Source organism: Castor canadensis, chromosome 5 (assembly GCF_047511655.1).
Source record: "Castor canadensis chromosome 5, mCasCan1.hap1v2, whole genome shotgun sequence".
In the NCBI taxonomy this organism is placed as follows: Eukaryota; Metazoa; Chordata; class Mammalia; order Rodentia; family Castoridae; genus Castor; species Castor canadensis.
The window spans coordinates 174,737,911-174,761,367 of NC_133390.1; positions in this window are offsets into that span (position 1 = coordinate 174,737,911).

The window sequence follows — 23,457 nt, forward strand, 5'->3', positions numbered from 1 at the left end:
TGTGCTGTGAACTACATGGGGGAGTGAAATAGCAATGGAATGCAAGGAAGGGAGAATTGCAACAGCCCAGGTGTTTTAGTAAAGCAAGGAGGAGGCTGAGGAGTTGAAGTAAGGCAAGGAAATGTATTTGTGTGAATCATCCACAGAAAAGCATCAGACTATGTCTTCCAATTTCCAGTTAATCTATATGCTACCCATGTGACATTGTTTTAATGAGAAGTATAATATAGAATTGTGTTTTCTTATCCACCTTGCCTTTTCAAATTTGTGATTATTTCCAATGATGTTACAAAGAAGGATAGAAATGGAAATAGAACCAATGCCCATGATACAGAATGTATGCATCTTAAGAAACAGTGAATAATTGTCATGAAAATGACAGCCTGGGATGCACACAAAGGGAACAAATTCTAATTTCAGATTGTGCAGTCAGGCAATGGAGCTAAGCAGAAATGAAAAGCTTTGTAAAAATCTCATGTCATAGTCTAATTTTGCACGTAAAACATTCGCCCACTCCAAGAACAGATAAAAATGTGCTTAACCTTAACAAATCTGTATCTGAAAATTTTTCTGTGTGGTTCTGATAAGATGAATGAGATTTGGCTATTGGGCCCATGAAAACTAGCCTGCTTATATTTCTAAGGTTGTAGATGGAATTTAGTAAATAGCTACTGAGAATCTAGCCAGGCAATGCAAGTTTGTGAAAGACTTGGTTGATCTTCCAGAAATGTTCAGTGGTTAGTGATATGTAGAACATGGAGATAGAATGGCAGTTGCAGTGGTAGAATATGGACTTTGAAGTAAGACAGCCTTAGGTTCAAATCCCAGCCCTTTCTCTTTGATATGTGTCCATAAGGACATTATAGGCCTCGCCAGTAACTGTTTTATCATCTCATAAACGAAAATAATACTAGTATAGAGTATGTTTTTTATGCCGTGAAACCAAAACCACAAGCTTAGTGGTTAAAAACAACCTATGTTTATGACCTCACAGTGTCAGTGAGCCAGAAATCTGCACACATTCACTTAGCTGGGTCTATTGCCCAGAATTCGAAAAGACTAAAATCGAGGTGCTCCAGAAAGGACCTTGAGGTCTTCTTTTCAGGTCACATGGTTGTTGGCGGAATTTGGCTTCCTGTGGTTAAGACTGAGGTCTCCACTTGATGGATAGCATCAGCCAGGGCTTGCACTCAGCTCCTGCGTTCTGGCTGGGTGGTTCTCTCTCTTGAGCCCTCTCTCAGCATGGTGGCTCACATCAGAGCCATCAGAGGAACCACTCTATCCTCCAGACTCTCTTTTTAAATCACTAAATCACTAGATAATCTCCCTTCCCATTAAAACATTAAAATCCCTTCACCCATTGCTATATTCTGTGGTTCAGAAACAGATGACAGGTTTGGCTCACATTAAGGGAGAGGGGATTATTGTGGGGTAGGGAATCTTGAGATCTTAGAATTTTGCCTACGGCATGGCTTTACCTCATAATTATTTTCTTTAGAGTCAAGTGAGGTCATGTGTGTATTATTTAGGATTTGGATAGCCCCATATCTCCAAAACTCAGATTATCAGTGGCTTAAAAACATTGTGTAGTCACCTATAGAAGCAGATGGACCCCTACACAAAGTCTGGGTAGAGTTTCCAGCTTGGTGATGGCAAACACTCATCCAAAGAGTAGAGGTGGTATATGTTAACTGAAATAAGCCGGACACAGAAAGATAAATATCCTGTGATGCCACTTACACGTGGAATCTTAAAATGCTGGGTATGATTAGTTATAACAGGAATGTGCTTTGTGAATGATATCAATGAATTTGTCTATGCATCATCTCATTTTACTCTCCTGCGAGCACAACTAGGAGATAAATTAAATCTTACCACACTCCAATTTATGCTGAGAAAGTGGAGACTAGATGACCCAATGCCTTGCGTATGACATACAACTTGTGAATGGCAGAGATGAAACTTGAAGCCACATTTCCAGGATTATTGCCTTTTTCATCACAACACACCGTCTTCCCAAAGGACTTTGTAAAAAAGACTTGCTTCCAAATATTAAAAAGGACAAAGTTCTTTTAGTTACTGAATAAGTGAACAAAGTGATTTAGCTCTACTTGTAGACCAGACAGTGCTCTAGGCACTGGAAATCAGGGAACTGGGCAGAAAAGTGTCTAGCATCTCAGAGAAGAAAGTCAATAAACAAGTGAAAATATGCAAATAATTTGTTAGAGTACTAAGTTCTATGTAAAGAGAGCATTCGCTAGGACACAAATGATGAGAAATGGCTATATTCAGCACGTGACTGAGGACCATGTTTGTATTAGGACATAGCAGTAATGAAGGCAAATATAAAATGATACAAGCACAGAAAAGGAGAAGTTGTTTCATGGCTAGGATGGCTTTAGCATGTTGCACGACATATAATGAATACCTCTGTGGTTGAACCTGGAAACTTGGTCAGGGATTTGGGCAGATGCTGTCCTCATAGGGTATTCTAAGGCAGTTATAATTTTATTTATTTATTTCCCAGACCAGTGGGAACCCATGGAAACAATATAGCAGGGCAGTTGTAAGATCTGATGTGAATTTAAACATTTTTATTCTTCACATTTGTGTAGAGATTATATACCATACATGTCACCAAGGACACTGTTGATTGTAATTTCCATTCTTATTTTTGATATGTTAAAATTAGAAAGAGAAGGAGAAAAGGAAAAAGAACAAGTACAATTCTAAAGAGCCGTGGACTGATGGTCAGATGCTTTCCAATCTCACAAGTGTTAAAATGTAGAAATAAATATATATTAGAAGGGAGAAATAGTTGTGGGTAGAGTGAGAAAAGAGGGTATGACTGCTGCCTGCAGGTGGGAGATGTCATGGAAGAGGCTCGTCATTGAGCTGGAAACCTTTGAGTGTATTTTGGATGTAATCAGAGACAGAATGGGCCAGACTTATTGAAACACAGGATATGGGGTGCAGGATAAAGAAGCATGACTTCTAGGTTTTTAGGTTGCATAACAAAGGATAGAAGTGCTTATATATGATGGAAAAGGGCACTGGAAAGGGAACTGACTTCCTTTTTGTTCCACTAGCTCAGTTTTGAAGTCATGATCTCATTTTTGGCCCTATGAGGGTTGGGACATCTAGTAACTTTCCAAGTGGGATTGTTGAGTACATTGTTGAGAAAAGACTTCTGGACACAGTAGAGACAGAATGATATTGACTTGGGAGTCACGTGCAAATTAAGTCATGGGACATGGTGAGCAAGAACCCAAACTAAGTCCTGGACAAAGGAGGAGGAACCAGCTAAGGAGTCCACAAAACAGAAGCCAGTGATGTAAATGGCAGCACAAAGTAAAGAGTGAGGGAGTGCTATCTAGGTAGCACAAGAAAAGAAATATGGTAGATTGTCTTCATATACCTATATGAACCAGAACTAAGAAACCTCCTGCAATCACTTTAAGTGGGGTGGGGAGGGAGTTGAGGGGGGAGAGACAATGGGGCAGTGTAACTAATTACAATATAAGTCTAATTGGAACTGTCACTATGAGTCCTCCCCTGTATAATAATTATATCCTAATAAAAATTTATTAAGAAAAAGAAAAAAAAAGAAATTGAGTTTGATGGAGACAGAATAGTGACCCTGGTTTGCAACACAGAGATTGCCAATAACACTCTCTTGTGCCAGGGGTTAATATGCTGATTTACACCTTGGATGAAAGGGGAGAACCCTTTCAAGAATTAGGAATGCCAAACACGACCCTTGACCATATTACGCTTTGTCCTGCTTTCTTCTCTTTCACTGCTCAGGTGCTTCTACAAGATAAAGAATATTTTTAGCTTCATTTTTAAACTGTCAATGTCACATTTCTAATTCATCAATTTTGAGAATATTTAGGAAGAAGAAAAAAATTAAAGTATTCGGACTCACATTGCATCAGTATTTTTTAATTTAATTAACCATTTTTGTTCAAGTACAGGAATTTTCAAATGTTTAGAATGATTCACTTTTGATAGTCAACCACATTTTGAGTGTTTTATGTTTGGCTAATTTTAAGAAATTTCTATACTGACCATTCTCAGGGTGTTTAAAATTTTCACAACAATGAGATATTCCATATAATGAGTTCAAAAGCAGTTATTGTCATGATAACAACAGAGTTATATACATGTTTTTTGATATGGGTGGCAAGTGTGATAGCCTGGTGCTTGCTGCTTTGTCAACTATGTCATTAGGTTATTTAGAGAGTAAAGAACCTATGATACTGGATTTATTAAAACAATAAATTCTCATAAACTATTTTACAATAGTTTCACATTTGCAAAAATTTATGATGATAGTGGAAAGAGTTGCAGTATATTCCAAAGACAGTTTTGTCTGTCATTGCCATTTTTATATTTGTATCCGTCACAATTAACAGACCAGCACCCACAGACCCTGGTCTGTATATCTCCTTGGGTTCCTCTTAGCTGAGGGAGTTTCCCTGATTTTTCCATGTTTCTGATGACATCTACTTTTTAGGTACACTACTCTGGCATTTGGTAGAATGCACCTCAATTTAGATCCTTATGATTACACTAGGCTTTTGCAGTTGGGTGTAGAGGAAGGACAGATAGTCTGATCACATCGTATCAAGGGTACACACTATCAACATGACTTGTCACTGTTGGTGTTAAGCTCAGTCACCAGGCTCAGGCAGTGTTTGTCAAGTTTCTACACTATACAGTTATTCTTTGCTCTCCTTTCGCACTGTACTTTTTGGAAAGAAATTACTCTCCTTATCCTATAATAAGACAATAGGAAGCCATGATGTGGCTTTACTTATTTTCTCACAGCACAGAAGCTGGCTGTAGAACTCAATTTACTTGTGAGTACAGAAACAAACTCATGTAAGTACATACAGAACAGAACAAATGTATGTGTGTGTGTGGTCTGTGTGTGTGTGTGCAATGTTGCATTCAAGGGATTGCTAGGTATTCTAATTTTTAATTCAACAACTGTCACTTGTTGCCTTAAGCATTACAGAGGAGCAGGCTCTTAAAGAGATTAGAAGATAAAGAAATATTTGAGTTAGTTCTAAAGAGAATTTGCCTTATTTTAGATTGCCTATTTCCAAGAAGTAATTGAAACCATATATATCAAGTTAAATCCTACACTGACTTGCAAATCCACAGACTGCAACAATGTAGCTTTATAAACTATTCCTTTTTTGAGTATAATTTTTCTAATATTTTAATGTAAGACATTAATGTATATATATATATTTTTTGGCAGTATGGGGTTTGAACTCAGGGCCTCATCACTTGCTAGGCAGGTGCTCTACTGCTTGCTCTTTTTTGGTTGGGTATTTTTCAAGGTAGGGTCTCATGAACTGTTTGCCCAGGCTGGCTTTGAACTATGATCTTCTTCATCTCTGCCTCTTGAGTAGCTAAAATTACAGGCATGAGCCACTGGCGCTCAGCTTATACTTCATAATTTTCCAAACTCCATGAATGTCCTTTTCTAGCACATCAAAGTGAACATTATTATATAAAACAGTTTTTAGAAATTTGGTCTTGGGAAGTGATATTATTTAATTGGAAATATCTCATCTAAGTGTGACTCAAGTATCAGCCTCATCTTTCCCCAAATGCCCAACCATTGGTGATAATCACTATCATAGCTGTAGAATGTAACTGTAGTGAAAATGACCACACTTCCTACATCTCAGTGTCTCTGGACATCCAATCAACAGTTGCTCTTATGTCTTGTCTTCTTTCTTTGGTCCATGTGACCCAGAAATGGAAGACAGCCTTTTCCCTTGATTATGTAGTATATTAAACAGGCATCTCATTGTGATTTGTGGTTAATTGAAGAAGGTTTCTTGGAAGCACAGAAATTGAGTATTATACAACCTTGCTATGTTGAAGGTCATTCAGCTTCTTTAACCATCATCAATTTCTCCCTGACCAACCTTCTCCTACTCTCCCTGTGTGGAGAGTAGGAGAAATTTACTTTCTCTACAAGTTTTCTTCATAAAACTCTTTCTCTCCAACCATAACCCATAGCTGACCCCAAAACTGAGATTTCTCTTTGCTGAGTAATTCTAACTTCTCTATTTTTCCAGGCCAGTCCACTGAAGACCTCTACTGTGGTTTATTCCATATGTCAAATTGATTAGTCCATGAGATGCCCTTGTAGCTAATAAAGAATTATTCTGAGTGTTTCTGTGAGGTTGGTTTTGGATGAGATTAGCATGTAAATCAGTAGATTTTAATATTTAATTAGATGAACTTTGTAATTAGTATAGAAAGCAGATTACCTAGTATAATGCAAGTGAAGGTCTGAATAAAAGAAAAAGACTGATCCTCCATTGGGTTAGAGAAATTTTTCCCAACTGATCATTTTGGATTTTCATGGACTGAATTCTTGTGTCTTCCCTCAAATTAAATATTGAAACCCTTCCCATAGTATGATGGTATTAGGACGAGTGGTCTTTGGGAGGTGATTAGGATTAGATGAATCCATGAAAGTGAAACCCTCACAAATGGATGAACATCCAGAAATTGTACTCTCTCTCTTTACCTGGTGAGCACCCAGCAAGTGAATATCATCTATTCACTGTGAATTAGGCCCTCACCAGATACCAAACTTGCCAGCACATCATTTTAGACTTTCCAGGCTCTAGAACTGCTAGAATAATAAAGGTTTGTTGTTTGTGCTACCCAAGCTATGCTATTCAGTGATATCAGCATAAACTATGACAGCCACAGCACTGGCTTTCCCCAGGTTTTTTATACCACTAGCGCACACTGAGAGTTTAGAATTACTAGCCTTTACAATTCTGTGAGCCAATTCTTTATAATTGGAGTCTCACCACTGTCTCTCTCTGTTTTTCTGGAGAATCCTGACAAATAAAGATCTTTACAATCTCACCCTTGACCCACCTAGTTATTTTGCTAAACAGAGGCCACCTGTTATGGGCTCTTATATCTGCTACAACCATGAGTAGTGCTTTAAAGTAGATTCATCAACCATAGCATTACTGAACTTTCATATTAGATGATTCTTTGCTATGGAAGGAAAAGGAAGGAAAGAAGGAAAGAAGGGAAGTATGGAAAGGAAGAAGGAAGGAAGGAATAAATAAAGGGAGATACAGATAAAAGTTCATTGGATGCCATCTATGGACATACATTAATATAAAATTATTTGAACTTTTAAGCTTAAGGTTTTTAAAGAATTGGATTATTACAAATAAAATGCTCACCATTCTTTTGGGAAGTGAGTTTCAAAAATACATTTTTGTATTTTTCCCAACTACCTATTTGGGGGAACTAAGCAACTGCTGCATGAATAAAAAAAAATGTTTGTTATTTGGAAAAGTACTCTGGGTCCATTTTCCTGCAGAGAATTGTGAGAACTTATGACTAATTTCTGATTACTCAAGAAAAAGTCACTCCTTTAAATAACTTATGATAAAGTCCTTAACAGTTTTCACAGGCAACTTTGAATGATGTTTTTGCAAAGTTGAAGGTGACTAACTTATTTTTTTCCTACTTTACATAGATTTATTTTTCTCCATTTACCTCCCATCAGTAATGTGTCACATACTTCCTTTATATTTTAAATCTCTGAGCACTTCTGTAGAGATTTTGTCTTAAGGATAAAAAATCAACCAAAGCAAATCTACGTTTTGTGTTACTATATACAAGATGGTATGCTGAGTGGTATAGTGGATATGCAATCGTATGAGTCCTTAGAGCTTTCAAAAGATGAAAAATGAAAATGATGTATTAAAGAGAGTGAAGGGTGGGGAATGGGGGGACCAAATGGTAACAGCTGACTAGAACATAATGGGTGCCACAAGGGAGTTGGGTGACGTGATGGGGCATCATTATCAGTAAATACATATTTGTGGAGTATGAAATTCTGAGGAGGCTGAATTTAATTAATATTCAAATGTAACTAATAGATTGTGTTGCCTTTTCCAATAAACTTCTAATTTCTAACCCACTGTCTCTGAAGTTAAAAGTTGTTATCTCAATTAATTTATGGCTTTAAAGAAATATAAGGTTTTCAACATTTAGATTTAGTTAATAGTAATGTACCAAGTTGCAAAGAAAAATACCATTTCTCTGATGGCTTGTGAGTCCTGATATATAAGTGTATCTGCAATTCAGCTTTAAAGCAGTGAAGTAACCACTTTGAATGCAGGAAGTTTTGCATTTTTCTTTTTCATTTTGATTAGCCTGAAAGAAGTAAAGCTATTCCTTAGTCTCACATTGAAATGCCAGCTTTTGGCATTCTCTTCACTATCCATTATATAATAAAGTATAATCATGGACTGATTTTTTTCCACATCAGAGATTTTTCTGAAAATGTCCTTTCTGTGTTCTCCAAAATGAAATACTGGGTCCTTTCTTATTATTCGTCTTTCTTTTCTGTGTGTAGGGGATTTGTCTTGTCTTTTCTCTCTCACAACAGCAAATTTGTCTTCTCTTTTATTGTTATCTCGAAGTTAATTTTTCTTATCCTTTGTCCCCAAAATGAGTAATTCTCCCCTCAAGCCCCCAAGAAAGTGGATTTGTACATGTGCTCTCTGCAGTGAGTTTCCTTTATTCCTCCTTTCTTGAAATTAAATTTTTCTTTTCTGCTTTTTTTACTCTTAGGTTGTATTTCTTCACTTTGCCTCTATACCCAAAATCAATGACTTTTAAAGTATTTTCTTTTCACTTTTCTGGTAAGTTGAAGAAGCAACACCAGGACTTGAAGTAATAGCCATAACATTCTCTCCAGTGACTTCTTCCAGAAACTCATGTAAGTAGTTAGTTTTGTGACTGTTAATTGTTGGTCTATTCCTTCTGTCTTCCTAGTGCTTCTAAATTTATATTTCTAAAGTAGTACCAATAAATATTTCTATTTATATATTTAATACAGTGTTTTTATTTAAAAAATGAAAACATCTTTTCTATGATTCTTAGACTTACAATAGGTTGCCATTGAACTTGTAATAGCTGACCAAAGGACAAAGAAGCCTATTTTTACAACTTCTTGGGGGAATTTCAGCATTATTTCTAATTTTTCTCTGGTTTGCAAGATAATGATTGATCAGGACAACTTTTGTGATTGCTTCCCTCACATGTATATACATACTTATTTATTTGTTCATCAAATGCTTATTGAGAATCAATACTATGTCAGACACTTGAGTAGGGTTAAGTATAGGTGGTCACTGTAGAAATCTGGGTCTACCCCTGTGGGATTATCTGTTTAATTAGGGAGACAGTCTTGAAATCCATAAACCAATAAGTGATGAAAACCACTGAATGCATCTGGGCTTTTCCATTGCAAAGAGATGCAATTAGTTTTACCCTTCCTAGCCCTTTATTTTCTTCATTTCTTAAAAATAATTACTGCCACTTATTGAGAGGTTATCTTGTGTCAGAGACTTTCAGTCTTTTAATTTTGTTATCTTATCTGACCCTGCAGGCCCTGCAATAAGAATGGCCATTATTATATATTCTACCCATGTGGAAACTGAGTCCTGGCATAACCAAATTGTGGAGTCAAAGTCAAATCCAGATGGTCTGAGGACTGTACTATGGACCTCCTTCAGCCTGAATTTATTCACTTGGCTCTTTCTCATTATTGTCAGAAAAATAGTCCCTTCCTGTTTCTAGCAGAGATCTACTTTCTCTAATCAATTCAAAATTTTTCCCCCAAGTCCCTAATGTGCATTTTGGATAACTAGTCACTGGACAATCATTTATTTACTTCTTATTTACCCAAGTGCTAGGGAGTCCCATGACACAAATAAGAGTTTGTTCACCATGCATTCTCCCAAATGGGGGCTCAGTGAGTATTTACTGCAAGAAGCAATGAGAATCAAAATCAATGATTACATTTTCTATTTGAGAATGACCTCAGCATTCAAATGAATTCAGTTTAATTTAATCCAATGTAATACAAAATAGTATGTCATTAGAGGGATAAACACAGAGGGATGAGTAGGAACTAGTGGTCCAGATTTCAGACCAGAGGTTATGAAGAAGTCCCCCAAAATGTGGAAATGGAATCTGGGTTATAAAGTTTAATTTAGTAGTAGACCTCAGAAAGTGTGAGAGACCAGGTACCAAGAGGAAGGTCATATCCTAATCCAGAGAGTTTATCTTTGGCATTAGTGAGATTTTAGATCAGAGCATTATCCACTGTGAGGGGTTATCCTGGGTATTGTAGACTGTTGAGCACCATCCCCAGCCTATACCACTGGATTCCAGTACTACCCATCATCACTAAGGGTTACGAACAAAAATGTCTCTAGACATTGCTGAATGTCCCCATGGCCAAAACCACCCTGGCCTGAGAGTTAAACATGTGTGTCAATATGTTAGTAAAGATAAGGGATAAGTAACAGACTGAAGACAGAGGCTTAATGGTAACATTATCAAAAAGAAACTTGAATCAATTAGTAGAACAGATTTTGCTGAATAAATAGTTTTGCTGAGCTAAATAGTTTTACTATAGGTTTTCACTCTGTGGGATTAATTTCTGAAGAACAATTTCAGCCATTGTTTCAAAAGCAACAGCACTGGAGAGTACAACTTTGGTGTCTACTTCATTCTTCTCATCCCACTCTTTGGAATTATCATTTCATCTTTTGCAGTGGGAGGGATGGAACCCAAGGCCTTACACAGGGTAGGCAAACACTCTACAATGAGCTTCATGCCCAGCACTGGACATTATCATTTGCTATCTGTGTGTATGATGCATACACTTTATTAACTTGGAATAATAGGGCTGGTTATGTCAGATGATGATGCCAGTGCTAATAAAAGTCTCAGAAAACTATTACTCTTAATACTTCTAGACATCAAGCATGCTCATTACTAATCAGATAATTAATCTGAATAGCAACTCTCTCTTACTAATGAGAATTCAATTCTTTTAATTCAGGTGCCAGACAATGCTCCCCCAATGTTCATATCAACTAACAAAGTCTAATTCACTTCTCTAACTATCAAGAGCCTACTACCTGAAGACACTGGATGAGATAAGGCAAAACATTTTGTCACCTCAAGGAAGCAGTATTGTTCAAGCTCGTGGGATTTCAGTTCCTATGTTGCTACTTTTCAGCCTGCGATGTTAAGCAAGTCATTTGACTTCTGTAAGCATGGTTTCTTGATCTGTGAAATGGAGATAATATTAGTAATACCATCTTAGGGGTGTTGCTATAGTTTAGAACTTAAGTGTCTCCCAAAGACACTTCCCTATTTTGGCATTACAGAAAGGTCGTAGAACCCTTTAGGGGTGGGGTGGGGCCTAGTGCAGGTCTTTAAATCATTTGGGGTGTGCCCTGAGGAGACTGTGGAACTTGATCTCTTCCTCCCCTTCTCTTTTTTGTTTTCTGGCCACGAGGTGAGTGGCCCAAAGGAATGACCCAACTGGTCATGGACTGAAACATCTAAAACTGTGAGACAGAAAAACCCTTTTCTTTTTACAAGTTGGCTGTTGCAGGGTTTTTTGTTTTTGTTTTTTTACAGTGACTGAAAGCTCACTAATATAGTTGTAAAGACCAGGGGAATGGGTTAGCACAGTTTGCTACAACTGTACCCTGTCTTGTGGCTGGAGGGGTGAGCACTGTGCTCTGCTGCTAGATAGGCACCGTCTAGCATCATGTGACTGAAATAAAATAAGAGAAGGTCCCTTAAAAATCTTTAGGTGATGGAATAATGTGTTGGGAGGTGACTCCCAGAAACACTGATAGGAAAGTACATGTGTGTATGGGGGGCGTTACAACATAGGAAGGGGATGACCCCAATAGAGACAGCTTTGGAATCCTGAGAGCCAGTTTGAAACAAATACCTTTGAGTTATCCCACTCAAGGAGTAAGTTAGCTGGAATATTTATAGTTTCTATCAGCTATTAATTGACGGGCTCTTCCAAAGAGTCAAAATTCCCTGGCATGCTAGCGTACCATACATGTGAACAGAGCGAATAGAGTCACCAGTTCTAAAAGTTAACACTATAGGATGCCTACTTAAATTTAAACTTCAGGTAAGCCATCTGTTTTGTTACAGATATGGCCCTTGAGTACTTATAATAAAAAATGACTTACAGCTTACCTATAATTCAAATTTAACTGGGCATTTTGTATTTTATCTGGCAACTGTGAATGAACTCTGGCTGTCTAAGAAAGCTCTGAAGTGAATACATGCAGTTTCTGGCACCTGAACCTCAAACTGGTGTGCTCCAAAAGAGTAGGCCAGAGAGAATGTGAGGGAGGCACCATTCACTACATACTAATTCAGAGAATGATGTATGACAGAATAGTCAGACTCAGGGGTGTCACTCTTAGCTTCTCCCTGGAGATATTGAGAGTGATATGCTGTCTTTCAGTTGCAGTTTCTACATTGAAATGATTTAAACCTGAATCTAACTTCTCTGACTTCATGTAAGCAGTCTCAGTTAGTAGTAGGAGCATCTTAGAACTCTGCCTACTACATAACCTTAGAAAGGAACTAAAGGGAAGAGGTGTTAGAATTAGTAGAGACCAAGCAATTATCACAAAGAGTGAGTATTACCTTCCAGAACTGAATGCTATTCAGTAGGGACATGAATGCTATTTACAACCTCGCTAGGTACTAGTTAAGTAAGAGCACCATTCTTTTAGTACATAGCTAGTACTCTATTGGCTCAAGAGCATTGGGCAATCCCACAAGGTATACAAACCATCTCTGTTTAAAGCAGAGACAGAAAGCCTGGAAAGTAGAGGATCAGGCTTGATAAATGCTCAGTGTTAAGAGTAATGAGAGGCAGAGGAAATTGGAGATGCAAAATGGAGGTCCGTGATTGACACTAGCTTCCCCCAGTTTTCCAGGGACCCCTATGAGCAATGCATAAATGTGTGTAGCAATGAGGGCCTGTCACATTGTGTCAAAGAAAATGTCACCTGCAGCTCAAAGTGGAAGGTTTTAGAGCTAAGGAAAACACACATGGGATGCAATATACATACCATCTCTGCCATTAAATCAAAGCATATTAGAAGAGGCTTTGCAGAAGAGAAGTGGTCTGAGCACTGACAGTTTCTTTGGGTTCCCATCCAGGCATGTTACAGATGAAATTCATATCAGCTGTGTGGAAAATTCATCTGTTGATCTTAAAGCAACTGCCAAACTGTCTTTGGTACATGACAGCTGGAAGAAATTTCTCTCTCAAATCAGTGTTTCAAACGCAGGGACTCACTGATTGGTTAAAGTGGAAGGAAGGGTGGCTGAGATGAAGATGTGGAGACCAGTGAGATGAGAGGCAGAAGGAACTGCAGGAGATTTGATGAAGGAAATTAAATGAACGTGAAGTGGCTCATAAAGGAGTCTCTGCAGGTTTCAGATAAGCCACCTGTCATAAGTCGTTTTCTTATAGGGCATGGTTCACACCATTGATTATGACAGGTTTACGTGTGATTCAAAATCATTCCCCCACTGGATTTCTGCCATTATTTCTTGAAACAAAGCATCAGGTTAGCTTAGATAAAGGCACTTCACCATTGTGATATTATTTAGTGTGTTTTCTGTTGAAGTTATCCTTAAACTCACTCTTGCCAATTTACCTTTAAAATCAGATTCACTTAAAAATCTTCTAAGAAAGTGAAGGCAGTGGACACACAATGGCAGGTCTGAGGGCTGACTGCCATGCTGTTACTGCATGATTATTGGCCTTCTGGAACCCATGCAGGGAACATACAACCTATACCTTGCATGTCAAGTGAACACCACTTTGTGATTTGTTTAAAGAAAACACTTGCAATCTCTGTGGTGTTTGTAGACAAGCACCATGAAACTGCATTATCTTTTCAATTGCTTTTCGTTAATTTTTTCTTTAAAACAAAACCTATGCTGTTTAATAATTTATAAATAATATACATACATATGTAGAATTCAATTTAAAAAGCTTGTATTCTCTATATTGTAATTGAGTTTCTCACAATAACATCTTCATGAAAACCATATTAATGAATGCATATCCATCATTACATCATTTAAAATAATTATTTTAAAAAGTGGTTTTTTGGTGGGACTGTTTCCTCTTATAAACAATAGTGCAATGAAAATTCCATAACATTTTTAGACACTACATTTTTTTCCTTCCTTTCATAGTACTGGGGTTTGAACTCAGGGCCTCACACTTATTAAGCAGGTGCTCTATCATTTGAGCCATTCTGTCAGTCCTTTTGCTCTGGTAATTTTGGAGATAGGGTCTCACTTTTTGCCCACAACCTTCCATTTTTTAGCTTCCTGCTGTAACTGAGATGACAAGCATGTACCACCATACCCAGCTTTGTTCTGTTTAACTAGAGTCTTGAAAACTTTTTTGCCAAGGCTGGCCAGGAACTCTGAGCCTACCCATGTCAGCCATTTTATTTCTCTAGAATAGAATTCCTAAAAGTAAAGCTATTTTACAATATTTGAAACTATATATATATATATATATATATATATATATATATATATGTAAACTATCCAACTATTTATAATATGTGCATATATATTACTTTATAATACCTATTAATGAATAAGTTTATGGAGAGATTGTTCAATTATGTAAATCTATCAATAGTATATGAAGCCACCTATTTCATTTGAACCATCCTGAGAAATGCTAAAATTCACAATCTCCTTCTGGCACCAAGTGGGCCAAATGCTTTAGACAGAAGAACATTGCATTAGATAAACTCACATGTCAGTAGACTTTAACTTTATTTCCAACATGTATTGGATTAAGTTACTGTTTGGAGTTGGCCAGGGTTAGGATGGGATGTTGAGGTGATCATGACTTAAGGTACAAAAACTGTCTGTCCAAAATTAATCTGAAGGATCTCCCTGAGAAGAAAGTAGAACATTATCTAGTTCTGTAGGTCAGATGTCTGGCTCAGTTGGTTCTGTCATATGGTCTCCAAGGCCAAATCAAGGTGCTGGCAGGGATGTGAGGGATGTGATTTTTGTGTGGATGCTCTGGGGATGAATGCAATTCCAGCTCCATTCTAGTTATTGCCCAGAATTCAGTTTGAACCAGTCACAGCCAGGGGCTATTCTTAGCTTCCAGAGATGGCCTGCATTTCCTGGTTTATGGCTCACTTTTTCCATTTTCAAAGCCACAACCAGCTAGCTTCTCATGGTTTGGATTTCTCTGATATCCTCTTTGCCTTGTCTCTTCCCTGTGTTGAAACTTTGCATTCTTGTCTTCCCTTTCTGCTTTTCAAGGCTCCTGTGATTACACTGACCCACCTGGATAATCCAGGCTAATTTCCCTATCTAAATTCATGCGTAACAGCCTAATTCCACCAGCAAATCCATTCAGAGCCCTACCTAGTGTTTTTTATTGGGTCTGAGCACAAAGTCTCAAAGATTCATCTTTAATTTTTGAAATTATTAAATCAAAACATACCTGACTTTAAATTCAATGGAAGAGGGATGTGTACTCTGGGTCTTAGAAGAATTTTTCTGCAACTCATCATAGAGAAATACAATTGTGAAGTACGTTTTTATTTTCTCCTCTCAGAAAACACACATTGGAACTTCAACCATGTTCAAGGAGCTATATGAATTTTTAAAACTCCTTTTTCTCCTGTATTCTATATTGTAGTGTGGAAAAATGAAGGTAGGCAGTGAAAACAATACACAAGTAAATGCTTTTATGTTGCATCAGAAGATCATATATAATATAAAACAGAAATAAAAAAGAATCCTTGATAGCAATTGGAAGTTCTTGGTAGAAGATGGGGAAATGTAATTTTCAATAAAGTGGTCAGGAGAGACCTCATTAAGAAGGTGAATATTTGAACACAGACCTGACAGAGAGAGGCAAGGCATGAGCATGTCCACATCTGGGGGAAAAGCATTCCAAACACAATCCCCACACACCTTCCTCCTCCAACTTGTAGCTACTCAGTATTCAGCCATTAAAGCCAGGAAGGCTTTTAAGCACCAGTGGTAGTATGAGAGGCTTCAGTGAAGAACAATTTGAAAATAATAGTGGAATTCTATCAGAAGGAGTTAGAGTGTCTCCTGTGGGGTGTAGAAATAAAAGCCGTTTACAATGCACTGACATGTGCATTCAAATAGATTGCACATTCTCCCAGAAGCACTAACAAGAAAAGTTGTATACACATCTGCTCTCTTCACAAACATTCTCAACTTTCAAGTTGCTCATGTAGATTTTCAAGGAAATGGCCCCCCAAAGAAGCAGGGTGTTAAAGCTAAATAGCAAAAAAAGCAAATCCTAATATTTGACTCCCTTGGGTTAAGGGAGAACCCTCCCTCTCCTTCCCTTCTTGTCGCAGTCATAGATAACCTCCTTGATAGGTTTTTACATTTTGATTTATATCCATTTCACTCTGGAGAAGGCGGGGTGGAATAAGAGGACAGACCCAGAGAAGAGGAAACAAGCTTGCTCAGTGGGATTTGTGATTTCCACATCTGAGAAATAGATGGGTATAGGGAAGAAATAATGGTGATCATCAAAAGGCAACAACATTAGAGAAAAAAGAATATGCTTGTCTGCGATTCTATTCTGAGAAGATATGATTAGCTTGTACTGCAATTCCACAACTTTCCTTCCTTTTTCCTGTCCTGGAAATCATGATTGCATATGGAGGCTTCAGGTCCATACCCAGCCATTGTACTGAGCAATGCACATTAGGGTGCAGTGCCCAGAGATCCCAGGAGAAATAAGAAGGGGATTCATCAATTTACAAATATCGATTTATAAATATTAGTTCTGCATAGATAGGAATTATTTCAGCTCTTCACAGCAGAAAATTACCACTCCCAGCCTCAACACACACACACACACATACAGAGAGAGAGAGAGAGAGAGAGAGAGAGAGAGAGAGAGAGAGAGAGGCTTAAATAGGATAGGTAATATTTCTGTCCTCTAAAGCACCAGAGCTAGTAAGACAAGGCTGGTATGGTGCTCCATAGCACTGAGATGTCATCCATGTCATCATCATTTTGCTATCCACAGCATGCAAGATGGCTGATGGAATTCAGATCGTCATATTTACAGGCCTGCTGTCAGTGGCTCAACATTCTGCAATTCCTATACCTTTAAAATATTTTTGTGTATTAATACACAACATATCCACTTGGGTATTTTAGGTCAGGACGTAGTAACGTAGTGAGATGGATTCTGGTCTATATATTAGGAGATTAGGCACCTATCAGCAAATCAAGGTGTCTAATTTAGGATGAGTGGGAGCAGGGATACTAGGGGAAGGCAATTGAAAACACAGTTCCTAAAATGTTCTGTTTGTTACTGACAAGTGTTTTGTATGCTTGAAGTTTTAATCACACTTTGCCCCTTGTCTACATAGTTTATGAAGCAATGTGGTTTATGGCAAAAGTGATTAGTTATGCAGAATGTGTGCTTGCATCACAGAAAATACTCAAAACCCTGACTTGTAGGCTGAAACAACTTTCCCTGGCAGGAAACACTTCACATGTGTGGCCTCAGTTCATTGCTAGGGGATGGATTACGTGTGTCCCATGCAAATCCATCAGTAGAAGATGTGGAAGCTTACATGTGGCATCCTCCTGACTCTGCCAGAGGCGCCTTTTCCTTTACTGATCTTGCTGCTTATCTTTTGGTTTTAGCAAACCATGATAGTAAACAACTTCTGAGCATGTGGACAGCCAAACACTAAGTACCTTGTTTGCATTTCAAGGCATTAATCTTTCTAGCAACCTACAAAGTTATGATTACTATTATCTCCATTTTGTAGATAAGGGACTGTGGGTTTTGAGAGATTAAAACTTTGTCTAAATTTTACATCTTGTACATGGAAAGCCAGGTTTGAAACAAACAATGTGAACCTCTGGGTACATATGTTCTAAGATCTAATATAGACCCAGAAAACTGTTGATTCAATTGGGAAATGAGCAATGACTTGAGTGTGTGTGTGTGTTTCATTTTTCGAAAAGGTAGAATAGACCAAGAAGTAATAAATTGATTATTGAGGCAGATTGCATTATTTTTTTACGTTCATTTTTACTCTCCCCTGGTCTGTTTTTACTTTGAGCTTGCACAGGTGCCTTGCTTCATCCAACGGAACAGGGGTGGAAGTCAGTGTGCAAACTTAAAGCAGGACCTTTAAAAGCCTCCATCAGTTGCCACTTCTCTTGAGCAACTGGCTTCTTAAGAATAGCAAGACCTACATAGCCATTGGCTTTTCAGCTTGAGTTCTGGAATGAGAAGACTGGAGAAGCCAAACCTAGCTAAGCTTGGAGCAGAAGCAGATTTGTAATAACTTTCAATGTTTGGGAATTGTTTTTAATGCAATATCAGCATAGCAAAGACTGACTAAAACAGTTGCATAGCAAATATATAATTTTAAATGGAAAAATTTTAAATAAACCAGGAAAATTTCAAAATAGTCCATTTTATAATAAATCTTTTTATTTATCAAATAATGTTTTTATTTCACTATTATAACAATTTTCTATCAAGAGAAAATAATAATACTAACCATTATTGAGTGCCTACTGTGTGGCAGATACTCCCATAAACTCTCTACCTGTATTAACTCAAGTCATTGCATGTAAGGATGTTATCCCATGTTATAGAGTTGGAAATCATGTAGGTGAAGCCACTTTTCCACAGTTAACACAGAGATTTCAAATGACATAACAGGACTGTACACATGGGTGATCTGAATCCAGAGCCTACACTCTCTTATCCAGTATGACAGCTAAGTTGTTGTGTTTAAATGTAATTTTCAAGTGAATTTTAATCTAATATATGAATTAGTAAAGTTGTAGATTAATAGTAAGAGGGAAAGGACCAATATTTATTTCATTTTCTGAAACACATACACACTCACACACAGACACACACACACTCACACACTCACACAAACCTTAGTAGATGGTGAGATTCCTGAATATTTTGGCCTCCCTAGAAATAAATATACATGGGTAATTTTAAGATTTTTTTCAGAGAGTTCAGACATTTAAAGGACTGTTCCAGGTCCCCTTTCAGGAACACTTGTAATGTAAAATATTTTATTTAATTTCTCTCCAGCATGATGGGTAGATGCTTATAATTCAGTTATCACAATGAAACCACACCAACAGTATACTAGCACTTCGGCTGATATAATTTTTTTTGTTCACCTTATAGTATGTTTTTCTCTAGAAAAAAACCCCTGGGATTATTAAATAAATAAATTGGGATTTTCACATTTTGAAAATTTCTATTATTAATTTTGGAAAAAATGTTACAATATCTTGTGTACTTCTGCATAACACAAAAAGAAGGAGGTGTACTTCCTCACTCACTGTTTTTTCTATAAAAGAAAGGAATTTTATTATTTTTTTCAATCCCTCCAACTCTGATGTGCTGACCAATGTTCGTCCATAGAGCGCCCCCCTCCCCTCTCGCCATCTCTCTGTTTTAATCTGTGTTAAATAAATTCCCTGTACTTCCATTGCTTTTACCTTACTGGGCACTAATTTTATCACCATCTTTTTACATTGGAAACTCTAAGACTTCGTTGCAAGTTCAGGTTACCAAGAAGGAATTGGTATTTTTAAGATTTCTATTGTTTGAAGAGAATCGACTAAGCAGTAAAGTGTGCTTAAATTGTGGTATTTATGACTTTCTGAGTTAATCAGAGAATTATGTGTATAGTTCACAGACAGGACTACAAAATGCATCTAAATAAATTTATCACTAAAGTACAGTGCTCACTACAAATGTTTTAAACTGTGTATATGATCAGTGACAATTTTTGATCACCTTGCACTATTTCAGGCATAAATACCTATAATCCCAATACGGGTAAGCAGAGTGGTATTATAATCAAATGTTGTGCATGTCAGTGTGAATGATTTCCGAGTGTTCATTACTGACACAAACATGAACCAGGACGGTGAAGAGAGAACACATTGTTCTGGACATGGTGGCACACCCTATAATCCCAGCACTAAGGAGGCTGAGGGAGGAGGGTCACAAGGTTGAGGTCAGCCTGGGCTGCATAGTGAGACTTTGTCTCAGGAAAATCAAATAATAAAATAGAAAATAGACATAGCTAGAACTCTGGTTTCAGGCATCCGGGGCTCACTTTCATAAACTTGATATCTGTGATTGTGGACAGTTGATTTCTCTGTGCCATAGTGAGGCAATTATTGTCAGAATAACAGCTCCTCCTCCTTCAGATGACATGGTTATTCTTGTGAAATAATTTCGTGCAGGTGCACACCAATCACCTATTCATTTTACATCTTGAAGAATTATATTTTGGACAATGTTGTTGCAGCCTCACACTATTTTATGGTGAGAATGTATTTTCTAATACATGTTCTAGTCATTCTGCATCTTTAATGTGAAGACGATGATCTTAAAATATGCACTACGTCCATAGTTAAATTATGCATATTGGTTTGTCTTACAAACTTGTTTCAATGAGTTTTTTTTACCAATGTGATTGAACAGTCTGATTTGTTAAGCAAATTAATAATCAGAAAGATAGAAAATGAGCAAATGATTGAACTTCATAAAAATGACAAGCATAAAAACATTTTCATAGAAAACCAATCAAGGAATGCCAAGAAAAGTCACTAGGTCTTCTTCCTAAGCCTTCATGAATTTGCTTAAAAGCTGTGCCTACCCTTTAAAAGACTTGAGATTTGACTTTTTCCCAGGTTATACATAATTTGTTTAATAAAGCTGTAGGGAAGTTGAACTTGTCAGCGTGGTGCTTGCATTTGTTTCTCTGAATATAGTGAGTGATGCTAGTGGAGTGAATTGTAACGACGGCACACTTGTGTTATTTATCAGCGAGGTATTTGAACATTGTTGTGGACTTTTACTTATTTCCTCTATTTGTTGTACTATATCAAATTTAAAGCTTTACATGGGACTGGGGCTGTGGCTCAAGTGGTAGAATGTTTGCCTAGCAAATGCAAGGCCCTGAATTCAAACCCCCCACTATCACCAATGAATAAATAAATAAATAACTCTTTTTTGTTTTACCTTTTCTTAGGGTCTTTGCAGTTGTGGAGTGAAAGTACTTTGTAGTCATTTCAACTCAGTTTGAATGTTTGCTGCCATGGCTTTATTCATTGTCTTTCAGCATTGATGATTTGATGTGCTATGATATATTTTGCTAGCTGATGTCTTATGTCTGAATCATAGTTTTACATCACACTCACAGGTAAAGCACTTAAATGAAATAAGGTTAGCATTTGGAAAGTATGTTGGCAAAAGCTTCTATTTTGCCTTAGCACGAATGGAAACCTAAGTAACATGGGCTGGTTAGGAAGGACAGCAAGCAAGCTTCCTTCAGCAAGATATCACCCACTTTCCATGCATGCATTTGTGTGCGCTTTACCACAGTCCTAACGTGGTGAGTGCTATTATTGTCACTACCCCCATGTTAATAGGTGAACAAACCCAAGGTAAGGTGGAGCTAAATAATGGGCTTAGGGCTGGAACAGAGAGTGGAGGCTGGGATTAAAACCATGGAGTTGGCGCTACAATAAGATCTTTCACCTGTAAGCTCACAGTTCACACACCTGACACATACACTGCAAAGAGACTGGAACTGTGTCTGTAACACATTCTTTTTTAAATGAGGAATTGTGAGCTATAAAAACATGTAAATCTGAGTAGTGGATAAACAATTGCCTAAGATTTATTTTCCACTATGACCTGCTGCTTAAGTTCTTTCATACTAAAAAGTGTTGAGAAACAAAATTAAATGTCTTGTGCTGTGATGCAGATGTGGAGTTGTCAGTCATGAAGTCAGGACCTGAACATAGTCAATTTCTTGGTGTTGACACTCAAACATGACATATTTGCTTCCCGTTACAATCTCACCTATGTTAACAGTCACTAAGCATTACAGTTTGTAATTACAATGCTTACTGAGGAAGTCAAACACAATATGTGAAATAAAAAAAGACTTGAGAGGGAGTACAGATATATACTTTGAGGATGCCAAGTATCTACTGAATTTCGCAGCTACTCTAAATATGTAGTTGGGTAGAAATTTCTGTAAGTTCCACTATGGTTGTTAGTGAGATGGTAAACCTGGTGTCTCATGCTGACTCCACATTCCACAGCTGGCAATGGATGATAAATACTTCTTGTGCTTAATGTTGTAAGAAGAGACCAACAGGTCAGACACTGGTGGCTCACACCTGTAATCCTAGCTGCTCAGGAGGCAGAGATCAGGAGGATTGTGGTTTGAAACCAGCCTGGGCAAATAGTTCATGAGACCCTATCTCAAAAAAATCCATCATAAAAGAGGACTGGTGGAGTGGTTCAAGTTGTAGACCCTGAGTTTGAACCCCAGTACTGCAAAAAAAAAAAAAAAAAAGAAGAAGAAGAAGAAGAAAAAGAGACAAACATATTAAACCAAAGGGATTTCCCAGGAAAATTATGACTTCAAACATCAGATCTTTCTGCAGCACTACTAACAATAACCAAAATATGGAAAGAACCTAAATTCCCATTGACAGCTGAATGCATAGTGGAACTGAGGTGCACATTTACATATGGTAGAATACTATCCACCCTAAGAACAGAGAAAATTCTGCAGTCCACAGCAGCATGGATGAGTCTAAATGAAGTAAGATATGAATTCTCTAAAATGCTCAAATTCAGAGAATCAAAGAGTAGAATGTTGGTTGCCAAGGTCAGGTGGGAGGCAGAAGTCGGGGGTTACTAATTAACTGGCATAAATGTCAGCTAAGAAGGTGTATAAGCTCTAGGGATGTGATGTACCAATGGTAGCCATAGCTGGCAATAATACAGTTTACACTTAAAAACCTGCTAAGATGGTAGACCTCATGTTAGGTGCTCTTATCACAATAAAATAAAACATATAAAAAGGGGAAAAATCAGATCTTTGCATGCTGTATCCTCTCACCAAGGAGCTAAAGAGAAGTTGTTTAGACATACAAGTGGGGATTTGGAGAATGAAAACACAAAAAATGGACTTTTGGCATAAGAAAGACAGCTGAATCTCACAGTTTTTCTTTTCTTTGTAATGTGAGATAATATTGCATGAACATAAATTATCGGTTATGGAAATGTAGATATATATGCTATTAAACTGTATTTGTTATGACCTCAGCTGACAAAATAAACAGCTCTGTTGTGAATAAGTCTGAACTAAATGGAAATTGAAAATGCATTAAAGTGAACAAGATTTGGAAGAATTATGAATTCAAGCTTCTCAAGAGTACTTAACATTCAAGGGTTGAAAATAACAGTTTGCAAATCTGTTCATCCAGCAAATACCTCTCCAGATCTCCCCATCCTTACAGAACCTCTGCCTAATCTATTTTTCCTTTATCTCCTGCTCTTTATAAAGTAAAGAAATGTTAGTCTTTCTCATTTAATGCCCTGAGTTTGCTATTTACTTATTTAATTGACACTGGGTGAATTTTTAGCATCCACGCTCTCTAGCCTCTTGATTT